This window comes from Schistocerca gregaria, chromosome 2 (genome assembly GCF_023897955.1).
Source record: "Schistocerca gregaria isolate iqSchGreg1 chromosome 2, iqSchGreg1.2, whole genome shotgun sequence".
In the NCBI taxonomy this organism is placed as follows: domain Eukaryota; kingdom Metazoa; phylum Arthropoda; class Insecta; order Orthoptera; family Acrididae; genus Schistocerca; species Schistocerca gregaria.
This window is the reverse complement of record NC_064921.1, coordinates 376,680,953-376,706,514: the sequence shown is the minus strand read 5'-3', so window position 1 is coordinate 376,706,514 and position 25,562 is coordinate 376,680,953. Positions and strand designations below refer to the sequence as shown.

Genomic DNA, 25,562 nt, shown 5'->3' with positions numbered 1-25,562 from the left:
GCAACTGCTACTTTTCGAGTGTACTGCATGTGATGTTAGTTACGAAGAGGGCAGAGATGAGATTAATGAGTGTAACATCAGGCACACGACGACAAGACCTCTAGAAGGGAAAGGCACTGAAGAGATCCAAAAGAAATCAGTAAAACAAGGGCAGCTTTCACGTCATTTTATGGAGCCCCTCAAAAAGGAAGAAGGACCTTAATCAAGCACAAACTTTATCCTTCAGGCCTCAGATCGCTGAAAAATGCAGAAAACTGTACAAAATCAACATGACAATATCAGTAAGGAATTTGGTATGCTTCCAGTAAGGAAAACAATAAATAAACATAAACAAATAAAAAGCAAAGTTCCGCGACTGCTGAAGGTATATTTTCTGATGCATATCCTGAGGGGTAAAATACAGGGAGCGAAAGGCTATTTACAATTTGTACAGAAACCAGATGGCAGTTATAAGAGTCGAGGGGAATGAAAGGGAAGCACTGGTTGGGAAGGGAGTGAGACAGGGTTGTATCCTATCCCCGATGTTATTCAATCTCTATATTGAACAAGCAGTAAAGGAAACAAAAGAAAAATTCGGAGTAGGAATTAAAATCCATGGAGAAAAAATAAAATCTTTGAGGTTCGCCTATGACATTGTAATTCTGTCAGAGACAGCAAAGGACCTGGAAGAGCAGCTGAACGGAATGGACAGTGTCTTGAAAGGAGGATATGAGATGAACAACAACAAAAGCAAAACGAGGATAATGGAATGTAGTCGAATTAAATCGGGTGATGCTGCGGGAATTTGATTAGAAAATGAGACCCGTAAAGTAGTAAATGAGTTTTGCTATCTGGGGAGCAAAATAACTGATGGTAGTCGAAGTAGAGAGGATATAAAATGTAGACTGGTAATGGCAAGGAAAGCGTTTCTGAAGAAGAGAAATTTGTAAACATCGAGTGTAGATTTAAGTGTCAGGAAGTCTTTTCTGAAAGTGTTTGTATGGAGTGTAACCATGTATGGAAGTGAAACGTGGAAGATAAGTAGTTTAGACAAAAAGAGAATAGAAGCTTTCGACATGTTGTGCTACAGAACCATGCTGAAGATTAGATGGATAGATCACATCACTAATGAGGAGGTATTGAATAGAATTGGGGAGAAAAGAAATTTGTGGCACAACTTGACTAGAAGAAGAGATCCGTTGGTAGGGCAAATACTGAGGCATCAAGGGATCACTAGTTTAGTACTGGAGGGCAGCACGGAGGGTAAAAACCGTAGAGATAGACCAAGAGATGAATACACTAAACAGATGCAGAAGGATGTAGGTTGTAGTAGGTACTGGGAGATGAAGAAGCTTGCACAGGATAGAGTAGCATGGAGAGCTGCATCAAACCAGTCTCTGGACTGAAGACTACAACAACACATCCTGAATTCCAATCCCTTAGGTAGAAACTCTATGAGAAGACTAAGTATATGGTGGTAAAACGGAAATAGGTTATATGAGCTCAAACTTCACAAAGCACAACAAAAAGAGGAAGCAAACTTTGTTTAACTTTATTTGCACATATCTCATTACTGGGAGTTTCATGTAAATTGTATATCCGAAACTGATGACAATAAAGAATTCTTCGTACACTGTTTTCCCTTCAGAGCAGTCTATACTACCACTGGAGCCGTTTCCTGCTGGAATACCCTATATGAAAATGTTCATTGTCGGAGTGACTGGATTTTCAATACTTTAAGGCCACCGTAAATAAACCCTTCGATCGTTCAAAATTGAACTGAAAATGGTTTGCAGCTGCAATAGCCATGCCCTATTCTACAGCAGCATTGACGGTTTTGCACCCATTAACATCGAGGGTACTGAACAGCCTCCTACAGAATTTAAAGAGTTCAAGTCTTTGTTTAGCAACAGTAATAATATTGAAACATTGCGTACATTTTTACTTCGTAATACACAAGCAAATGGTGCTGCTACTACTACGTCAAAAATAAATGGCACAAAAAATAGTTTCTAACGAACATCAGTCTTCGTAAACGGTGGATAAAAATAAAAGTATATTTAGCTGTCGGACACTCTAGTGCGGGGCACAGGCATCCGTTTTTAGTTGTTTATCCTGTTAACTGATTTTTGGTGCACAAGGACATAGCAGACAATAACTATCATTGTCTAAGATAACATTATAGCTGGCGGGTTTCAAAGCTCGCATTTACCGCACAGTTTTAGGGACAATCTAATTTGCGTCTCTTTGTGCACCCTAAATCCCCTACACCATGTACCTCCAGTAACTGCCTTGCTTCAGCGTTTCCAGTAACGACTCTCTTGCGCTACTGACGCTGACGTTTGCTCTGCTAGACATCACCACACATCGTCTTCTCAAACGTTGTTCACCACTGTGCTCTGTCTTTGATGACGACAGTCAGTTACCGGTTGACGATGGACTTGGAAGTCGAAAACCAGTTAAAACGATAAAGAGACATTGCAGAAGATTCGTAAGCATTCAGGAAGAAGACTAATACAATAAGAGTCAACCATTGTAAACAAGCGAGGAAATGCTTTCCGGTATTGAAGTGCTAACAGCACATTAAAGGTTAATAAAGCTACCATTCAATTTAAACAAAGCAATAATTGTCCATGTGAGTTGCAATGTGCATAGAAATCAATGATGGCACTAGTGGACATTAAGTATAACAGGAACGCTATAAAACAAGTAACAGTCTTTCACTTTTTTATTTTTTACGACACAGTCACATGTTCATTTCACAATGCCGTAGCTAAGTTCATCCAGCTACTGCTAAGCTTCCGACTGTCAATAGAAAGAAGAAGAAACAAATAATAATTACAGACCCTATGAAATCGTTCTATAATGATTATTTGGCCTCCGTATTTCTCTGTTGGCAGTCTAATGAGAAGTACTGGCTGCTCGAAACCACTTACGTCGTGTGAAATGCTTATCTCGTAGTGTTATAAAATATGAAAAATAAAACAACATAATCAATCAATTACCTAACTCCATGGACCGTATGCCATTTTTTCGAATATTTTTTACTGTTAGGTACACCATTGCAGTTGTTGACAGAGTCAGACAGCTGTATGATGGAAACTTAGACAAATGAACATGTGACTGTCTGGTGTTTCCCGTTAAGAATGGTTCACACTATCGCTTCGTCCAATGCCTCAAACGCTCAGTACGTAAATTTAGATTATTCTTAAACATGTTTGGCCTTCAAACGTCAGTCAATTCTAAACGTAAGGCTCGAACCCAACATGTTCCAAAGACAATGCTCTAATTTATTTAGACAACATTTTTCGCTGTCGCACATACAACACAAACTTTTTTTTTTATTTGTAGGACACATAAAACATAACGGCACTATCGAAACTCGCACTAGAGGCAAGTTCACAGCCAGTTCCGCCTCTAATGACGCCATTTTCGACGGGACGTTTAATCGTAATGTTCCTCTCTGCGCGATTGCAACTCTTCGAGGCTACGCCGCTGTCCTAAACAGGAAAAGATTTTTGCAGCTGCTTTTATGTCGTCTTGCGGCAGCTAATGGTCCGACATGGGACAGACTCTACAACAATCCTTTCCTCGAAACGACATCATCACAGCGATGTAGCGACAGAAATACTGCTAGAAACATAAAAATTTTATATCTCCATTGAAAAGTATGAGTCTGCCGCTTAAGACTCTGCAGTTCACAGCGATGCGCTGTTCACAGCCTATCGTTTTATATGGATGGTGCGTAAGGCATCGAAACCGGTCTTATTTTAATAAAAACACTTCGCGATCGTGACAAAAAAGATTACATTACTAATCCTTTGGCTGTTCGAAATTGTATTGAAAGCGGAGAACAGTTCCCGTCCTGTCCCGTTACGCACGCGTCTTGATGGAATGCATTTAGCGATGAGAGGGAAGCCTTTTATTTTTTTTCTGCGCGGTTTGCCCGGGTGCGGACCAGTGTAGCTGTGTGGTGTAGCTTTGCTGGGAGTGTGCAGGCAGACAGAGAGACAGGTGTGGGTGCGGGTGTGGGGTTGCGGGTCACGCAGCGACCGCGCCCTCACTGCTCGGGCCCCGTGCTGCCGCCGCCGCCGCCGCCGCCGCCGCCGCCGCTGCTGCTGCGGCTTACGTCACCTCCATATCGATTCTTAATTGACACACTTGCCACACGACGAATTTCGCCACCGTACGGCTCCGTTAATCGCGATAAATCTTCCCCTCCATCCCCACCGTCATTTCCGTCAACCAGAAAGCGCCTAAATCGTCTGTATGTGTGCTGCGTGCAAAGGCGTTACCATTTGCACCCTGCAACCAGTGGAGCAGCTACTGACAAGTATTTACGTGACCATCACTTCACCTCGAAACAGCGATAGAAATTTTGTTCTAATGAACCAACCAGTCACAACTGTTATGCCAAAATTCCTCCCAGTTCCGTGCGAAGCGCGCCCAGGGGCAATCCACATATCGTGGAATAGTGGTGTCGAATTCGGAGCGCCCTGAGATGACAGCTGGTATTACCGTTCGTGGGAGGTCTTACAAGTATCAGAAATGTTTGTTAACTGATTTCGTGTGACGTGCAATGCAGTCTCGGCTCTCAGAACGCGCAAGGAGCGCCGAGTACCCTGCACCGAAATAACTTTGCGCTCGCCGCAAGCCAAGGACGCGTTTGAACACACTGCGGCGCTCAACTTGGTGTGGCCCCGTCGATACTCTGGTAATTCCAGCCGTTCTCAAAGAGTGGCGCTGCGCGTGCTTTCACACTTGCAGGAGAAGCTTGGCTCAGCACGAGTGGAAGCCCACCGTGGTGTGAAATAACGCATTTTAGAAGTGAAATAACACTTTCTTTCTTTCTGTAGCGACTCCTACGCCTCTCCTTACGTCCAGCAACACTGTAGCTCATTCTTTGTTAGTTGTTCAATGGTTGTAAGTAAGCCAGTTCTATGGGAATTATATTTGAAAAAGACTATGACAGCAATGAATGACCGTTTAAGAGGTAAGTACGCTATTTGTTCGCTGCTTGACTTCATTCGTGCCATAACTGTAACTACGTCCTATACGTTAAGATCAGTGTTCAACAACGTTCGCTAAACTCGTAGCTAGCTTCACTCACCGTACCGTATTGGTAAATCTCTTTTTTACCACAGCCATTTCTTAAAAATTTTGCATTTGGTGTTTGACCAAAGCTCTGGAATGGGAATTCTACTTCATATCGACACGTTCTTGCCAATGTTCAATGTTGTACATGTGTACATAATCACATTCATTTGGATCAAGTTCTGACTAAGTATAAATACACACTAACACACAGTAATGGCGAGTCAGAACCATAGACACAGGAGTCAAGCGTGACTCGATCATCTGACTTTGATGTAGGATCATATAGGCCGTTTTCTACAGCGTTTGTACGCAGAGAAAACTGTATAATGGTTGTACAGTGATATATGTTACGGAGACGTATGCATCGCCTTGACCGGCTGACAGTATATATAGAGATGTTATCAGTGAGGCATGCGGATCATAGAGGTACGTATGCAGTGGAGCGCTCTTCTCTGTGATAACACTACTCCCGTCTGGAACATCAAACTCAAACAAGGTATCGCAGAGGAGTTCGCTTATCGGGTAGGTAGGGTGTCAGTAAATACAGTGTTCCACTAATAACGCTGTACTATCACACTGTAATACACCCTCCGACTTGGTTGAATCACAATATTTATCTTGTGGTGTTTTTAGTAGCAAAGATCTACACAGAGAGGGTCACTTTCCTGTCACGACACTTCGTCGCCCTAGTAAGAAAGGTGTCAGTAAAGGTAATGTGCTTCCATTCGAACAAATATGTGGTGAGTGTAGAAGTTTTGGTAACAACAAGTGCTGTTTTGCGTGGTTGTCGCGGATTGCCACACGCCGGCCGAGTATTCACGATTCACTGGCGGCGCGAGGCGGGCGCGCACAGCACAGGGCACGCCAAGCAGCACCGTCCCGTGCCGCTGCGGAGGTGCACGCGCGCCCGGCCACGCCCCGCCGGGGCAGAGGCGGCGGCGGCGGCGGCCGGCGACGCATCGATCCCCGGCTGGGCGCGCTCAGCTCACCTCTGGAGTCCCGCTGGCGCTGCCGCCGGCCGGCCGGTCAGGAGCTGGCGCCTCGGCCGCAGCCGCAGCCGCAGGCTGGTGCGCCGCCGCCCGCGCGGGCTCGCATCACTCGCCGCCGCAGCCACCGCCTAGCGCAGCCCAGGCCGCAGCCAGCACCGCCCGCCGCGACCCGCCGTGCCCACGACTGCCACTGACCGCGCCCCGCCGCCACTCGCCGCGCTCTGCGCCCGCACGCGGGCCCGCGTTCCGCCCGCCGCCGTTCGGCTGTCCTCGGCCGCCCTCGCCGGCGCTCGCGTCGGGCAGGGCGCGCCGCTGCCGCCGCTGGCGCACCTCTCGGAGGGACCCCGAAACTGGCGAGGGGCGCAGTCCGTGGGGCCTACTTCACAGAACAACAATAAATGAGAAGCGCAAGGCCCGTGTTAAGAGAAAGAAACACAGAGCGATAGCAGCGCTGCGAGTGATGAAGAGAAGAACTACGGAAAACGTAAACATTGCGGATTGCATCCTCTGTAGAACATATACTAATTTCTTGCGTTTTTAATTTTGCCAATACAAATCTTCTGCACTTCTCAAGTTATATTTTTTGACAGCATTACAATAAAATAATTTAAACGTATCTATAGCATACTCCAACACATCTTTGTTACGATACAAACGGTATTCTTTTATGCATTTACCATACTGATATTGCGAGTGTACGGAAAAGTGACTCACGAAAGAGAGTACAAGTACACTACTGGCCATTAAAATTGCTACACCAAGAAGAAATGGAGATGATAAACGGGTATTCCTTGGACAAATATATTACACTAGAACAGACATGTGATTATATTTCCACGCAATTTGGGGGCATAGATCCTGAGAAACAGCATCCCGAACAACCACCTCTGGCCGTAATAACGGCCTTGACACGCATGGCCATTGAGTCAAACAGAGCTTGGATGTCGTGTACAGGTACAGCTGCCCATGCAGCTTCAACACGATACCAGTCAAGAGTAGTGGCTGGCGTATTGTGATGAGCCAGTTGCTCGGCCACTATAGACCAGACGTTTTCAATTGGTGAGAGATCTGGAGAATGTGCTGGCCAGGGCACCATAGAACATTTTCTGTATCCAGAAAGGGCCGCACAGGACCTGCAACATGCGGTCGTGCATTGTCCTGCTGAAATATAGGGTTTCGCAGGGATCGAATGAAAGCTACAGCCACGGGTCGTAAGATATCTGAAATGTAAATTCCACTGTTCAAAGTGCCGTCAGTGTGAACAAGAGGTGACCGGGACGTGTAACCTATGCCACACCATACCATCACGCTGGGTCATACGCCAGTATGGCGATGACGAATACACGCTTCCAATGTGCGTTCACCGCGATGTCGCCAAGCACAGATGCGACCATCATGATGCTGTAAATAGATTCTGGATTCGTCCGAAAAAATGACGTTTTGCCATTCCTGCACCCAGATTCGTCTTTGAGTACACCATCGCTGGTGCTCCTATCTGTCATGCAGCGTCAAGGGTAACCGCAGCCGTGGTCTCTGAGCTGATAGTCCATGCTGCTGCAAACGTCGTCGAACTGTTCGTGCAGATGGTTGTTGTGTTGCAAACGTCCCCATCTGTTGACTCAGGGCTCGAGACGTGGCTGCACGATCCGTTACAGCCGTGCGGATAAGATGCCTGTCATCTCGACTGCTAGTGATAAGAGGCCGTTGGGCTCCAGCACCGCGTTCCGTATTACCCTCCTGAACCCACCGATTCCATATTCTGCTAACAATCATTGGATCTCGACCAACGCGAGCAGCAGTGTCGCGATACGATAAACCGAAATCGCTATAGGCTACTATGCGACCATTATCAAAGTCAGAAACGTGATGGTACGCATTTCTCTTCCTTACACGAGGCATCACAACAACGTTTCAGCAGGCAACGTCGGTCAACTGCTGTTTGTGTATGAGAAATCGGTCCTCATGCCAGCACGTTGTAGGTGTCGCCACCGGCGCGAACCTTGTGTAAATGCTCTGAAAAGCTAATCATTTGCATTGCACAGCATCTTCTACCTGTCGGTTAAATTTCGCGTCTGTAGCACGTCATCCTCGTGGTGTAGCAATTTTAATGGCCAGTAGTGTATGTTTCATCATCGGTAGAGGCAGATTAATTCAAAGAAGCCATTGATTTACTAAAAGAAGCTCTGATATCTTTGCGTTATATTAAATTTTTTCTTGTCTGATGCAAAGTCAATCGACGGAAAGTAAAAAACCATCTACTTTCTTGCATCTTTAAGCTACAGATAAATCATTATGCCGTTTTCCTCGAGACATACATATACTCATAGCTGAATTAACACAATTTAATCGTGAGCGACAAGTTGGTTGGTTGGTTGTTTGGGGGAAGAGACCAAACAGCGAGGTCATCGGTCTCATCAGATTAGGGAAGGACGGGGAAGGAAGTCGGCCGTGCCCTTTCAGAGGAACCATCCCGGCATTTGCCTGGAGCGATTTAGGAAAATCACGGAAAACCTTAATCAGGATGGCCCGACGCGGGATTGAACCGTCGTCCTCCCGAATGCGAGTCCAGTGTGCTAACCACTGCGCCACCTCGCTCGGTGAGCGACAAGTCTAATTGCACAGAAACAAGTTCCTTTTCTCGACACGTTGACTCTGCCACATGCCTACTGTTAACAGTTTGTGAAACTCTCTTACTGAATATGTGTCACCAAGTGTAAAAAACCTCTGCCGTAACTTTACAACGTAACTGTAGTATAAACAGCTGATTTTTATAAGTGACAAGCTGATTTTGCATCATTTTCCCAACTGATCTTTCTCACAGTAGTAATTAAAAAAAACTAGGGTCATACCTATAGCAATAGTACCCGTCCAATAACTTTCATTTTGATGATTAGAATTACTACACTACCACCAAACAATTATACTATCCATTTCATGTTTAGCTACTATCCCACCAGTAGAAGTGGACAAAGCATGTAGGCCTAATAGTTATCTAAAGTTTGTCACAACTATAGGCCTATTCAGGAAATTTGCATTTTTAACCACTGACTTCCTTTAAAATATTCCTACATCATAAAAGAAAGGTACATGCTTCAGCACAAAAGCAGACACAATATCAAGATCAAGGGAAAAGTATCACAGATAGGAAATGGGGATAAAAACAGCTAATTGAAAACAAAAATTAACTACTATTTTTTATTTTTGAAGCACATTGTAAAATTCATCTCTGAACTGTGGGACAACTTTGAATCTGTTATTCAATTTCTCCTTAACCACATTTATTCTTTTATTGGGAATGGCGTATTTCCAATCTGTGGCATACTTGTAAATCCAAAATGCAACACATTTTCTTAATATATAATGTTCAGAAAAGTGGGCTTCACTAAATGGTATTCCTTCTGAAAATCTGAACAGTGAATAGAAATTATCTTCCAATTTTTTCTGTTGGCTGTATTTATCTAAAAATGTATAAAACTGGCTGTCAACGTTTGTTAAAAAGGACATTAGGCTGTCACTTCCCTACAATAATTGTGAGTTTCAGATCCATAATTTCCTGAAAATTGTAAATATATGAGCCCTTGCGGGTGCTGGTGGAAACAGAGTTGTTTTACAGGTATCACAGTTGGTTTCATGTGTTCCACCCATGTTCCACAGAATTTTGCCAGCTATCCAAAGTAAAAACTTTAATGTCTAGACTGAATTCATTCGATTTTTATCTGCAGAGTTCCTTCAGAGCTCTTTGGTTTGGTGCAACCTAGTCACAAACGACACGAAGCCCTATTTCTTGCAGTTGCCTTATAGCATAGGTAACGAGAATTTTTAGAATAGCACTTGAAACAAAGTTCTGAGTGAAGTGAAGCGCAATAGCCTGCTTCAAACTTTTATGTATGCCTCTGATCATTAATACCAATGCATGGTCTGCATATACATTCGATCTTCCTATTTATCCTAAATCCTGAAACCCTGTTATTTGTTGCTTGCTCGCATCATAACTCCAAAGACATTTCATCAAACAACGAACCGCAATATTTATCATTGTTACATATTTCCTCAACTTCTGATTTTATTACAGTCATCACTGTGGGATTCAATCCTGGATGCAAAGGTTCAGCGGACAACAGAGATTTCAGATGACTCACAGAAAGAAGGGAAAATTTAACTGATAAATACCTGCATAGGTAAGGGCTTCGCTTATCTCAGGATAGCTCAAATGCCTTGTCCTCATATGTCCATCGCCTAGACATGCTGATAGATGGTAGTTCCTTAACTGGCTGTTTATGAAATCTCTGGCAACAGAATTTAAATTGTTTTCTGTAAATAGGAAAGTATTGCTATCATAGAAATCTATGTGTGTTTTTAGTTCATTTTCCCATGGTGTAGCTTTGCTTTAAGTTTTGCGAGCCCTATTAAAGTTTCCTATTAATCTTATACATTTTCAACTTCCGCTACTTAAGTCTAATTTGAAACTCCAGTATCCAAACCTCCGCTTTCCTCATTAAAAAAAGTTTCAGCTAAGCATGCTTACTCACCAACTGTTCATTCATTCTGAGAGAGAAGAAAAAATTTACGAAGTGTGTCACTCAAATAATTACACTGTTCAGCACAACTAGTGCTTGGTTATTCACTAAAACCATTTTCACCTGCGCCACTTCTGATATTAGCAGCTACATAACGAACACTAGTCAAAAGTTTTCGAAACATACCCCCCCCCCCCCCACCCGGTTAAAAAATGGGTCAGATGGCTCTAAGCACTATGAACTTAACATCTAAGGTCATCAGTCCTCTAGACTTAGAACTAATTAAACCTAACTAACAACCTAAGGACATCACACACATCCACGCCCAAGGCACAGAAAAGGAGCAGAAACAGCAAGATGGGTCGGTCTGGAGTGATCAGTCACTTCCAACGTGGGTTATGCATTGCATGTCACGCACATAATAAATCCATCTGGAACATTTCAACCTTTCTAAAACTGCCGAAATCGACCGTTGGTGCTGTGATTGGCTACATCTACATACATACTCCGCAATCCACCATACGGTGCGTGGCGGAGGGTACCTCGTACCACAACTAGCATCTTCTCTCCCTGTTCCACTCCTAAACAGAACGAGGGAAAAATGACTGCCTATATGCCTCTGTAGGAGCCCTAATCTCTCTTATCTTATCTTTGTGGTCTTTCCGCGAAATGTAAGTTGATGGCAGTAAAACTGTTCTGCAGTCAGCCTCAGATGCTGGTTCTCTAAATTTCATCAGTAGCGATTCACGAAAGGAACGCATCCTTTGCTCTTATAGACTCCCACCCGAGTTCCTGAAGCATTTCCGTAACACTTGCGTGATGATCAAACCTACCAGTAGCAAATCTACGAGCCCGCTACTGAATTGCTTCTATGTCCTCCCTCAATACGACCTGATAGGGATCCCAAACGCTCGAGCAGTACTTAAGAATAGGTCGTATTAGTGTTTTATAAGCGGTCTCCTTTACAGATGAACCACATCATCCCAAAATTCTACCAATGAACCGAAGACGACTATCCGCCTTCCCCACAACTGCCATTACTTGCTTGTCCCATTTCATATCGCTCTGCAATGTTGCGCCCAAATATTTAATCGACGTGACTGTGTCAAGCGCTACACTACTAATGGTGTATTCAAACATTACAGGATCCTCTTTCCTATTCATCTGCATTAAGTTACATTTATCTATATTTAGAGTTTGCTGCCATTCTTTACATCAATCACAAATCCTGTCCAAGTCATCTTGTATCCTCCTACAGTCACTTAACGACGACACCTTCCCGAACACCACAGCATCATCAGCAAACAGACGCACGTTGCTATCCACCCTATCCAAAAGATCATTTACGTAGATAGAAAACAACAGCGGACCTACCACACTTCCCTGGGGCACTCCAGATGATACCCTCACCTCCGATGAACACTCACCACCGAGGACAACGTACTGGGTTCTGTTACTTAAGAAATCGAAGTGGAAATGCTAATAACCATCCACAACTAAACTATAACGTGGCAGAACTCATCTACTGACGTGCTGGGACCGTTGAACAATGCTCGGGGGGGTTGCAAAAAAATCTCATTAAATCAGTGAAAGGAATCACTTCTGAGTTCCAAGGTGCCAAAGTGCTACCAGCAGTTCAGCTAGCATAATGACATAATCGCACAGGGACTACAGTCGTCGAGCAGCTCCCCATCCACTATGTGATCAAAAGCAGCAAGACGTACTACCAGGTACTCCATATGAGCGACCTCAGTAGACTTTAGACATCGTGAGATAGTAGAAGGGGCACTCTTCGGAACTCACCAACTTCGAACGTTGTCAGGTGATTTGGTGTCACCTGTGTCATACGTCTGTACATGAGATTTCCACATCTCTAAACATCCCTAGGCCCACTAATTCCGATGTGATAGTGATGTGGAAACGTGAAGGGACACGTGTAGCACAAAAGCGTACAGGCCGACCTCGTCTGTTGACTGACGGAGACCGCCGACATTTGAAGAGGGTCGCAATGTGTAATAGGCGCCGGCTGCGGTGGCCGAACGGTTCTAGGAGCTTCAGTCCGGAACCGCGCGGCTTCTACGGTCGCAGGTTCGAATCCTGCCATGGACATGGATGTGTATGATATCTTTTGGTTAGTTAGGTTTAAGTAGTTCTAAGTTCTAGAAGACTGATGACCTCAGATGTTAAGTCTCATAATGCTCAGAGCCATTTCAACCATTTTGTAATAGGCATACATCTATCCAGACCATCACACAGGAATTCCAAGCTGCATCAGGATCCACTGCATGTACTATGAAGTTAGGCGTGAGGTGAGAAAACGGATTTCGTGGTCGAGCGGCTGCTCATAAGCCACACTTCACGCCGGTAAATGCCAAACGACGCCTCGCTTGGTGTAAGGAACGTAAACATTGGACGAACAGTGGAAAAACGTTATGTGCAGTGACGAATTGCGGTACACAATGTAGCGATCCGATGACAGGCTGTGGGTATGGCGAATGTCCGGTGAACGTCACCTGCCAGCGTGTGTAGTGCCAACAGTAAAATTCGGAGGCGGTGCAGCGGTGTTTTTCATGGAGGGGGCTTGCACCCCTTGTTGTTTTGCGTGGCACTACCACACCACAGACCTAAATTGATGTGTTAAGCACCATCTCTTGCTACCCACTGTTGAAGAACAATTCGGTGATGGCGATTGCCCCTTTGAACACGATCGAGCACCTGTTCATATTGCACGGCCTGTGGTGGAGTGGTTACACGACAATAACGTCCCTGTAATGGACTGGCCTGCACAGAGTCCTGACCTGAATCCTATAGAACGCCTTTGGGATGTTTTGGAACGCCGTCTTATTGCCAGGCCTCACCGACCGACATTATACCTCTCCTCAGTGCAGCACTCCGTGAAGAATGGGTTGCCATTCCCCAAGAAACCTTCCAGCACCAGATTGAACGTGAGTCTGCCAGAGTGGAAGGTGTCATCAAGGCTAAGGGTGGATCAACACCATATTGAAATTGAATTCCAGCACTAACGATGGTGGGGCCAAAAACGTGTAAGTCATTTTCAGCCAGGTGTCCGGATGCTTTTGATCACATAGTGTAAGACACACATTTGTGAAGTCAGTCGTAGGCGGCATTTGAGTTTTGTAAAGAGTGACACCACTCGACATTGGACGACTGGAAGCGAGTGGTTTGGAGTGATGAATCATGCTATACCCTGTGGTAATACGATGGAAGAGTTTGGGGGACGTTACCTGCCATCCTGAGTAGTGGCAACTGTGAAGTACAAAGGAGGTTGTGGTAAGGTATAGGAGTATTTCCCGTGGAAAGGATGTGGTTCCTTAATTGCGCTTAAGAAAACGCTTAATGCACAAGGGTATGAAAACGTTTTACAGAATTTTATACAGCGTACAATAGAGGAACAGTTCAGAGATGATAATTGTTTGTACCAGCATGACAAAGCAGCTTGTCTGTGAGGCAGTGGTTTGGGATTAGTAACATTCCTGAAATGGACTGGACTACCCGCAACTATCTAACACTCTTATTGAACCATGATGAGTGCTTTCCATGCCGTACGATCATCTACAATAGAAATTATGTACCGTGACGATTAAAATACTTTTTAAATTGTATATAGGTCCTTCACATTCCTACTCGCAATGCTGTTGCCTGCTCCAGTAGTTCGTAATCATTTTTTGAGAGTTCTTGTTGAGTTCAGCTTTCGTTTTCCACTCATAATAATTAGTACTGTAACAGTGTTACAGCCGCTGATTATAGATCAGTTCTTATAAATGGTCCTTAGTTTTGACTGGAAGCCGCGCGGAGTGGCCGCGAGGTTAGAGGCGCCATGTCACGGACTGCGCGACCGCTCCCGCCGGGGTTCGAGTCCTCCCTCGGTCATGGCTGTGTGTGCTGTTCTTAGTATAAGTTGGTTTAAGTTAGTTTAATTCGTGTGTAAGTCTAGGGACGGATGACCTCAGCAGTTTGGTCCCTTAGAAATTTGAACATTTGACTGGAAGAACCTGGTCGTCTGTGAATCTCGGTACTAGTACCTGGCTTTCCGACTATTTGTATTCCTCTTCTTAGACTGTCTTTACATATTGCAGCCCACATTTGCTGTCTGTCTGTGTGTGTGTGTGTGTGTGTGAGAGAGAGAGAGAGAGAGAGAGAGAGAGAGAGAGAGAGAGAGAGAGTTGGAAGGTTAACACAAGGTACTGAAGACGCGCCTGCGTGACTGACCGACGCTACCCGCAGGACATGGTTCCGCAAGCCGCGCTCAATACGGACCCTCGTCTTTTACTAGACTAGCGGTTCCTAACCATTCTGAGACCATTTCCGCTGAGTGCAATCAAATGCTATCTACTACGCCCAAGCCTTTAGAATGGAAAAGAATTTTCTTTTAATACTTTTGTACTTAAAAGGACGAAAGGTAAACGATATCTAGTTTATTCAAGCATTTTATTAAGCCACGATTTAATAAGTGAATGAGACAATTGGTGCTGCTTATTTCTAACAACCTTCACGTAAAGAACGGTGAGGCAGTTCTCAGTGGATCTCAAGTGCCACCTACAAGTATTCAGAAAAGAAAGCTAACTATCCAAACTGAGCATGCACAATTGTTACAGAACGTGCTTCCTCTGCACAATCCCTCTCCCTAGCGACAACTGCTTCACCCGCACTATCCACTCCCTTTTATTGTAAAATCAACCAAGTGAAAATGTGTGAACTATACTCAATATTTAGAAATCACTTGGCTTCTGGGCTTCTTATGTCTGACAGAAATTGGAAGACTTCAGGCTGATAATGCTTGCGTCTGAACACTGCCACTAATAACAATAATAATAATAATAATAACAATTATACTGTGTAGGCCATACAGCAATATAGTAACCAATATATAGTTATTTTGTGTTGAGCTATGTATTTATTCATTTATCTTTTGCGAAGGAAATGACGAAGCATTTTCTGGTCCATTGTGGGAACTATCTGCAGCTCGAAGAAAGAGATATTCGTACATTGTTTCTCAAGCAGTAATTCCAATACACTGTGAGACGCGTTAATACTAGTATCTGAAAAACAATTAGTTATTGTTTAGTTGCGAAATCAGCAGTGATAATAGTAACGACTTTTAAAAATAATCTTGTTTCGTGACCGGAACACAAACGAAACTTTTTGCGTTTACCTCTCGGAATGTTTGATTTTATCCGTCAGGGTACAATTACCACTGGTTTGGGCATCAGTGTACTCGAGCCACTTGACAAACGAACTTTACCAGCAAATTATCATCATGTGTATCCGTAATCCAAAGCATTACGTTCAGAATTACAGCTGTAATGCTAATGCCCAAGTTAGAGAAGGATTCTCCCTCCTCTTCATAAACGTTGCTGCACTACAAAGATTGTTGTGTTAAAGATGTGACACCAGGAATTTTTCTGTAATTTGTACATAAATTGAGAGTAATTATCCATGGTGTTCGGTGATTCCCGGTACAAACTTCTAGACCTTGTTGAGGGGAGTGGGTACATAAAATTTTGAACAGGAACCCATGTGCGGAAACTTACCGTATCCGTTCTACGACGTTTTCGGTTCAGATGTCACCCCCTTCTGCTTGAGGAGTTGAATTAGGCGTCTAAAAATACAATTATTAGGTAACAATTCGAAAGGAGACAAAACGAAGCATCCATTTATCACTTAAGCACAATTGTTGGTATTAACTCTTAAACATTATGTGTTTACAATTTTCCAAAACATGAAGGAACTCAGTACTGATGCATTACAACAGTGGCTCGATGTCACGTCCACTAGCGTTGTTACAGACATTGTACCTACGAAGCAAGTTCTGGTACATACTCTCGATACCTCCTGTGTCTCTTGAATTTCTAGTGCAGCGGCCAGAACTCGTGCCAGTACATCTTCCATTGTCTCGCGGCAAGATAGGCGTTAAGTTACATCAGGTGACCGTCTGACGAAGTACACGTCATCTTGTCTACCTTACTGCATTCCAGGACAAGCAAATCTGAGGCTTTTCTCTTTCCCTCAGCAGACGTGGGCGCGATACACATCTGAATTGAAAACGTCGTAGAACAAAAACGGTACTTTTCCAGAAATGGATCCCTATTCCAAATATTATGTACTCACTCCCCTCTACAAGCAATAAAATTTTATAGCGGAAATTTTCGAGTACCCTGTATAAGGTAAACAGAAAACGTATGATTTAGTCTGCTTTCAACAACAATACTGCAATTTGGAAAATTAGTTGCAGGCACTCCCTTACTCCGTGTAAGATGATAAGAATCGATCTAAACACAAATTATGATCGTCATCAGGTCAAATCGACGAACCGGACATCTTTATGTGGAGTCAGACACGTTCTTGGGTATGTTGTACTCTGCTCCAAATAGCAACTAGGGTTGAAGTCTAAGCAGAAAGTACAGGACGCATATATAAACGTAACAACAGCGTCTTATTGTTCAGGAGTGATAACATAAGCGATAGTAAAAGAGTAAGTTGCGGGTGCTATGGTCAAACGGTGTAAACTAACTTTAGAAACCAGAATAAAGCGCAGCACCAAACACTTCATGAGTTATAAGTTTGAAATATCAACGAGAGATATTTCTTTTTTTTTTAATTTACGTAATTTTGTGACGAAGCCTGACATAAAAACCAAGCAGGTCACTGCAGCGACCTCTTCACGTATGGATACCAATATGCATTACAGGTCGGTGGCTTGAAACACAGTGACAAACTTTTCAACAGTCAGATACGGCCTGCTACTCCAGTCGCTAGCCCGTGTATTTATTTCCTGTAGTGAACCAACAATGTAATGTTTGGCCCGCGAAATCTGAGGTCGTGGCCACAGCCGGCGGAAGTAGACTGGGAGCCAAATCATTACGAGCAGCTTCTTAATAGTATATTGATCCACATTTTTAAAGCAAAATAGCAGCGAGACTGCGTGGCGTGGACTCGACAAGTACTTGTTATGTTTCCAGAGATATGCAGCACCTAAAGTCGACAAGCAAGTCGCACAATTCCCGCAAATTACACTGTCATCGCGGATCTGGCGACCAATAGCGTCCCAGATGTGTCCGTCGGGTTCAAATAAGGCAAACTGATGGTCAGGATATAAACGTGAATTCTGTATGATACTCCTCAAACCATTTTAGAACGATTCCGGATTTGGACACCGACAGTAATAATACTGCAGGATGCCAGCGCCGTCGGGGAAGACATCAAGCACGAAAGGGGATAAGCGGTCATATAGTTCACAGTGTCATTCTTCCTTCGATTATTACCGAAGCTCGCATGGAAGCTGAGCTGAGTATCCCCTATAGTACAGTACTGTCTTCACCTGCCTACATGGGTGACAAGTCGTATGTTTCGAATAACCGTTCACCTGCATGACGTAGCGTATGGACACGACCAGCGACTTGGTGTACCAAGAAACATGGTTCATGTGACCAAACGACCTGTTTCATTTGACTAACCGTCCAATGATCGCAGGTCTACCGCAGTCGTAATTGACGATTTTGTTGTTTCAACATGTGAACACGTAGCAGTCTTCTACGAAGTTCCACGTCCAATGATGTGCGCTAAACGATGCGCTGTGGAACACTTGCATCTGTACAAGCATTGTACTATGTCGTCATATCTGCTAAAGATCGCCGCCTTTCCTGCTTTACATAGTGGACAAGCCTCCGACATGAACGTTCTGTGATGAGGTGTAGACGTCCAAACATTGTCATCTATTCGTGGTTTACCGTCCTTCATTCGCTTTTCATAGATGCTCATGACTGTCGCATGCGAACGGTAGGCCAGCTTCGCTGTTTCCAAGATGTTCGTTCCCAGGTGGCGGCACTTTGTCGAAGTCTGATATGTCAATGGATCTCCCCATTTGTGGCCCGTATCATCGTTACAAAAATATCTCATTCTTCTTCTTCATTTTTATTATTCTGATTCCCGAAGCCACGTCACTCCTTCGGTGATCTCCGATTTTCAATAGCGGGTTAGGGATACTAGTACATCTTGACACCGTCAGTTTCCATCGGAGAATCTTGTTCTGTAATACTTGTTTGAGTTGAAATTGAGCAATTCGGGGTAGGGCCCATGAGGCGCTACCATAAACAAGACTGTTGTCTTATAGAGTATTATTTTTGTTGCCTGGTCAGATATTGACCCTGGAATAGTGTAATGGCCGGCCGCGGTGGTCTAGCGGTTCTAGGCGCTCAGTCCGGAACCGCGCGACTGCTACGGTCGAAGTTCGAATCCTGCCTCGGGCATGGATGTGTGTGATGTCCTTAGGTTAGTTAGGTTTAAGTAGTTCTAAGTTCTAGGGGACTGATGACCACATATGTTAAGTCCCATAGTGCTCAGAGCCATTTGAATCATTTGAGCCAATAGTGTAATGAGTATCCTCTCTTTTCGTATGCTGTGTTTTTCATATCTGGTACGTGTCAGTGGACAAACGTTAGTTATCTAATGTCACTCTCAAGTACTTTATAGTCGAGTACCATCGCATGTCTTCACCTTGGACATTTGTTACTGAAATATATCGCTATAGTTTTGTCCGGGTTAATTTTGATGTTTTCCATCATGTGATCAAGTAGTCTTCTGAATTCTGACGTTCTAGTTTGATGTTTTCCACTTGTAAAATAAGTAGTGTCACCTGTGAATTATGCTAACTGTATATTTACTATCGTTGGAATATAGTTGACGTATATGGTAAACAAGAGAGGCGACAAAACCGAACCTTGCTAATCTCTGGCCTGCATTATTGTTGTCTCGAATCGGGATCCTTCTGTCTGCAATTCCAGCTTCCTGTTAGTGAGAAAGCTTGCGATCAGTTTTATTTATGCTGAAGTTTTCTCGGGTTATCAGTACGTCAGGGCGTCGTTCTGCGGCAATGTTTCGACAAGTTTCCTACTCGTCATCCTCAGGTGAAATGATTTTCCCTGAAGATGACGAGTAGGAAATTTGTCGAAACATTGCTGCAGGACGGAGTCTTCACTAGCTTTGCCTGAAGATGACGAGTGGGAAACATGTCGAAACGTTGGAGCAGAACGACGTCTTGACTCGGCTGACAAGGCTAGAAAACTTCATCATTGAGATTACCCGAGAAAGCCAGCATTCCCATATAAGTTTTATACTGCGCTCTGTATGAAAAATCACTGTCTGTGCTGTGTGCAGTCTGTGGCTAGTTTGCATTGTTGTCTGCCATTGTAGTGTTGGGCAGATGGATGTTAACAGCGCGTAGCGTCGCGCAGTTGGAGGTGAGCCGCCAGCAGTGGTGGATTTGGGGAGAGAAATGGCGGAGTTTTGAAATTTGTAAGACTGGATGTCATGAACTGCTATATATATATATATATATATATATATATATATATATATATATATATATATATATATATATATATAATGACTTCTGAACACTAGTAAGGTAAATACATTGTTTGTTCTCTATTAAAATCTTTCATTTCCTTACTATCCCTATCAGTAGTTAGTGCCTTCCGTAGTTTGAATCTTTTATTTAGCTGGCAGTAGTGGCGCTCGCTGTATTGCAGTAGTTCGAGTAACCAAGATTTTTGTGAGGTAAGCGATTTGTGAAACGTATAGGTTAATGTTAGTCAGGGCCATTTTTTTTGTAGGGATTTTTGAAAGTCAGATTGCGTTGCGCTAAAAATATTGTGTGTCAGTTTAAGCACAGTCATGTATAATTTTTCTAAGGGGACGTTTCATATTTGTTGTAAACCATTGTCACGACAAGAAAGGCAGCTACGGACGAGGTTGTCATGCTGAAGTTTTTCGTTCCGTCTTCTGTTCTTCTTGGGACTTGGAGATCTGTTGGATCCGTATTGTTAGGATCTGATAGTTCCATCTTAGGTCAATATGTCTTGAAGTCTATCTTCAAACATTCTGTCGGATGTTTTGTCAGGATTACTCAGTAGGCTGATCAGTCGGTGGTTCGCCGGTTTAGTTAAACCTCTTCTGAGTTTTGGGATAGATGTGACATGTGGTGTTTTTCACTTGTCTAAGAACTATCAGTTGAGCACACAGCTATTGTAGATTTTGGTAAATAAGATGACTGGTTTCCTTGGCACCCTTTGGAGTTGATTGTTACTTATGGCATCTGGGCCAGGCACTTTCCCGTTATCTAGATTTTTAAAAATAGTCCTTACTTCACCGGATATCTTCAGGTGGGATGTGTGTCTGGTCTCTTACGTGGCTAATCGTTGTGTTGTTTGGTTTATGGTGAATTAGTATTCTGTTTCATTGATACTGATGTCTTCATATAATAGTTTGTTTTGATTTCTGTACTTCTCTGCAAAGGCTTCTGCTTTTGCTGTAGGTTCGTTCCTTAGTCGGTCTCTAGTGGTTGTTTCTGAGTTTTCTTTCCTCACAGTCTTCTGATCAATTGCCATTCGTCTCTTGCATGTAGGATATATTCCACCATATTATGCTACCATTTTCCTGTTTTACATTCCATTATGCGTCTTCATAGCTGACCTTAAAGTCTTTCAATTTCCCATTCACCTCTGCTACACTTATAAGATTTCCGTACTGTGTCACGTGCATGCAACACCACCAGGTGGAATCCAGCTCGCGGTGGACAGTGTCATAATGTTTTAGCTCATCAGAGTATCCCATGCGCTATACAGACGATGTCACCACCACTTTCAGAGTCCCTTTCCATATGGCCAGGGCTTTTGGATTATTTACTTGTACAGGGTGGTCCATTGATACTGACCGGGCCAAATATCTCACGAAATGAGCATCAAACGAAAAAACAACAAAAAACGAAACTCATCTACCTTGAAGCGGGAAACCAGATGGCGCTATGGTTGGCCCGCTAGATGGCGCTGCCATAGGTCAAACGGATATCAACTGCGTTTTTTAAAATAGGAACCCCCGTTTTTTGTTACATATTCGTGTAGTACGTAAAGAAATGTGAATGTTTTAGTTGGACCACTTTTTTCGCTTTGTGATAGATGGCGCTGTAATAGTCACAAACGTATAAGTACGTGGTATCACGTAACATTCCGCCAGTGCTCACGGTATTTGCTTCGTGATGCATTACCCGTGTTAAAATGGACCGTTTACCAATTGCGGAATCGTGTTGATGTATGACTATCGGGTGTGTGCTATGTATGCTGCTTGGTATCCTGCACGGCCCTATCCAAGTGTCGGGACCGTTCGCCGGATAGTTACGTTATTTAAGGTAGCAGGAAGTGTTCAGCCACATGTCAATCGTCAATCACGACCTGCAACAAATGATGATGCCCAAGTCGGTGTTTTAGCTGCTGTTGTAGCTAATCCTCACATCAGTAGCAGACAAATTCGCGAGAATCCGGAATCTCAAAAACGTCGGTGTTGAGATGCCACATCAACATTGATTGCCCCCGCACCATATTTCTATGCACCAGGAATTACATGGCGACGACTTTGAACGTTGTGTACAGTCCTGCCACTGGGCACAAGAAAAATTACTTGACGATGACCGATTGTTTGCAAGCGTTCTCTTTAGGGACGAAGCGTCATTCACTAAAAGCGGTAACGTAAAGCGGCATGACATGCACTATCGGGCAACGGAAAATCCACGATGGCTGCGACTGGTGGAACATCAGCGACCTTGGCAGGTTAATGTGTGGTGCGGCATTATGGGAGGAAGGACAATTGGCCGCCATTTTATCGATGGCAGTCTAAATGGTGCAAAGTATGCTGCCAACGGAAGGCAGGCTGTCCAGAGCAGCGAGAGCTCAGTCTTGTAACCTACTCTGGTCGAAAGGCGAGAACCAACTCTCACAAGAGCGGAAAATTCCACTCTATTGCCGAAGCACTACCATTCCACCAATGGAGATTCTTGGCGCCGATTTCTGCGCCGATTTTGCTACGTCACGGATCTATGCCCTGAGCAAGATAATCACAGTTACGATTTTGGAGAAAACGCGGGAATTTGCCCGCCAAGACTGCCTGGGGACACAAGACATTCACACGCCTCGCCGTTAGCCCGTCAGAAAGTGTTTTCGCTAAGTTTCTGCAAAGTAACGGAATCTCTAGCCCAGCCGCTCCTTCAGGCCCTGCGGGCGTGTCTCCGCCGCTATTATGACAATGTCGGCGTCTGGAAAGCATTCACTCAACTCCCTCACACCCGTCGGCTTAACCCTTCCAAGATCAGTCACCGGACAACCTGGGTGACGAGAGACGCTGCGTTGGAAGTCCATGTGTGAAGGAATAGAGAGGCAAATCGAATTACTCAGAGTAAGATAGAAATATGAGAGGGGGTTTCTGCCACCTCTCATAGTCCCTACGCCATTTTAGATTGTAATTGGTGAGTGGTTGGCTCACTTAGGAGCAAGGTAGTGAGTCGATCGCCCAAGAACATTCTTGTAAACTGATTCCACATGCCGCACTCTATATGAAAAATCACTGCAACTGAAAAATTCAGCTTATGGAGGGAGGATTATTTATGATGTAGCCAACTTCACCTTCTTAATATGGAACTCTAAAACCCACATCACACATCCATACCCAGGGAGCCCCTTCCAAACACCGATTCACACAGACATTCACGCTCTAAATATGGCCTGGGCACGTGAGCCAAATATGGAGCAGTTTATTCTTTACAATCAGAGTTGGAATACTCCGCAATTATATGCCCAAGATGTTACAACAATTTCAATCATTAAACTAACCTGAACTAAATCACACATGATAATATTTAAGTTAACTATCTCTTTGTGAGCTTTCCGAATCTAATTACAACCTCCGATTTATTCTGCCTCCCTGCAGCAAGAATAACCTTTACAAAATGTTCCCTGAACTAATGGTCCATTCACAATGACAGTGGTGGTATCTGCTTCAGTTTATGGGGACTTCAGGCACACTGTTTGCATACACACAACAACAAAATTCAGAATACAAAAAAAAACATGGTGTAGAGAACAATACAGTAATTTGTAATTCGTGCGCCCTAGTCTATCACTTACATAAGAATTACAGTGCAAATTCACAAACACATACAAGGTATAACATCCATTACAAAAACAACACTAGAGAAAGAAATTTAAGAAAAAAAACAAGGTTCATGGGGTGTCAAATTGTGCTTGCACATTGCACAATGTTCACGACTGTGCTGAGAATGAGGCACTAAATCACATTGTTGGAAATATTCGAAGCACTTCACAAATTCGTTAGTTTCTCTGAGGGGATTGGTATGTTGAGTCATATGCATTGATGCACGTGGTTCCATATCTTGAGCATCGGAGGGGGGCTTTTGGGATGGGCCACAGTACTAACATCACATAGGGCTAAACGTCGGCTGTTGTTGCTACATTGTTGCAACAGCAATAGGGAGCATCTGCAGTACCCTGTTGAGATTGCAGCAAGACCCAGGCATACGATCACGGAAGTACAGTAGGAAGACGTAGTGATAGGCTCTCCTCACGTCGATTAATTGTCTCTGAGGTCTACTAGTTGGGATACATCACTAGTCCAGGTCTCTTCTCTCCCTGGACAATACTTTACGTTTCCCAATATTGCAGATCGACGAGGGATGATGGCACGTGGAGTGACTCCACAAGTGTGTGAGCTCATCCAGACAGGATAGAACTAGGAGCGACGATTGCTACAATTGCTCTCTAAGTGAGAGGAGAAGTTAGAAATGAGACAATTCATTTGTTAGAGTTTGTGGCACGATACTGCTTTGTGTATGCAGATCGGCCAATGCTAGTGAATTGTAGAAACTCAAATAGGTGATTATATAGCGTCCCTTTCTGTCCTGAGGCACATGAGGCGCAGGTTCTGACACCTTATGTGGTCTTCGTGTACTCACGACAACGTGACCTGCCGTAGGGAATCCCTCCAAACGGCTGCCGCGTCCGGAGAGCTAGCTGGCTGTTGCGTGTGGGTCGCGTGTCAGTGTCAACGGCCAGCCTTACTTTCGCTTGTGGCCCGGCGAGGGCTGTCTGCCGCCTAATCCCTCAGGTATGCGGCCCGGTGACTGTCAGCTTGTAGGACCGGACGCTGCCGCACCCTTCTCGTCAGGTGGCACGCTGACGCTCCCCTCCTTGCAGATAGCCGATGACCTCTTGTTTTTTGCTCCGGCCGGCCTCTGCATTGCCACGATTCCCGTCAACTGCACAGTTCTGGCAAAAATATTATGCCTAACTTTTTCCCATGACCTTCTGTGTTATAATAAACTTACATATCGATACATTGATGGTCTGTCATTTCAGACACTCTTATTTTAATTTTATAGTTACCAATCTGTGGTTATCATTATAACAAAATCTTGGTATATCTAATCTAGACATAGAAATAATCTATCTTGATATTTGTGTAGAGACCGATCTCACTACTGTACCTGGTGTGTGACGCTATATTGGATAAACAACTAAATTAATATTACTATTAATTATATAGATCGACAGTAGACATGCTCAAGAATTAACTACCATTTGCCAACGATCTACATTCTATGTCTTTTGAATAAATTATGTTATTATGCAGGTCGACGTTTTTCTGTGCTATAAAGAACATGCAACTATTCTACTTTCGCTCGCCCATCGTCCCTCCATCTCGGATCTGTGGTTTGGTGACCTGAAAAATAGCATCCCAACAGGCGCGCGCCAAACACTTGTGGTAGAAAACCCTCACAATATTAAGGATCTAGTTATTGTTAAATCCTAAAGTTTAACTTATCCTAGTATATGGTACTCTCTCTTTTTCCTTATACAACACGCTTACATAATTCCTGTTACGCTGAGACGCCTCGCTGCTCGCCGCTATTGACGACAGTGACGTGCGCGCCGTACGAAATGGCCTCCGAGTTCTCACTACACCTCACTGAAACTCTAGAGACTGGGTTAGCCATGGCTATACAAGACAAGAAATTTATAGTTGCAACTTCTTTTTCTATGTGATGCGGTTTTCGCGATTAAAGCACACCTTTCCAGAGGCAATGTAATATGACCAAGCCAGGACTGGATCCTGTTGA

General features: G+C 43.9%; 1 protein-coding gene across 3 annotated transcripts in view; it reads right to left on the bottom strand.

Annotated features, from left to right (window-relative positions):
- The window catches only part of LOC126320425 (CUB domain-containing protein 2), a 1,159,067-nt gene extending 1,152,779 nt beyond the window's left edge, over positions 1–6,288 (bottom strand). For 2 of the 3 annotated variants that reach the window (XM_049993913.1, XM_049993920.1), the window contains exon 1: positions 6,066–6,287. The gene's annotated coding sequence lies outside the window, so the exon portion shown is untranslated. Of the gene's footprint in view, positions 1–6,065 lie in introns of all 3 variants that reach the window. The other variant, XM_049993929.1, reaches the window with a different exon arrangement.
- Between the last annotated feature and the right edge of the window lie 19,274 nt (positions 6,289–25,562).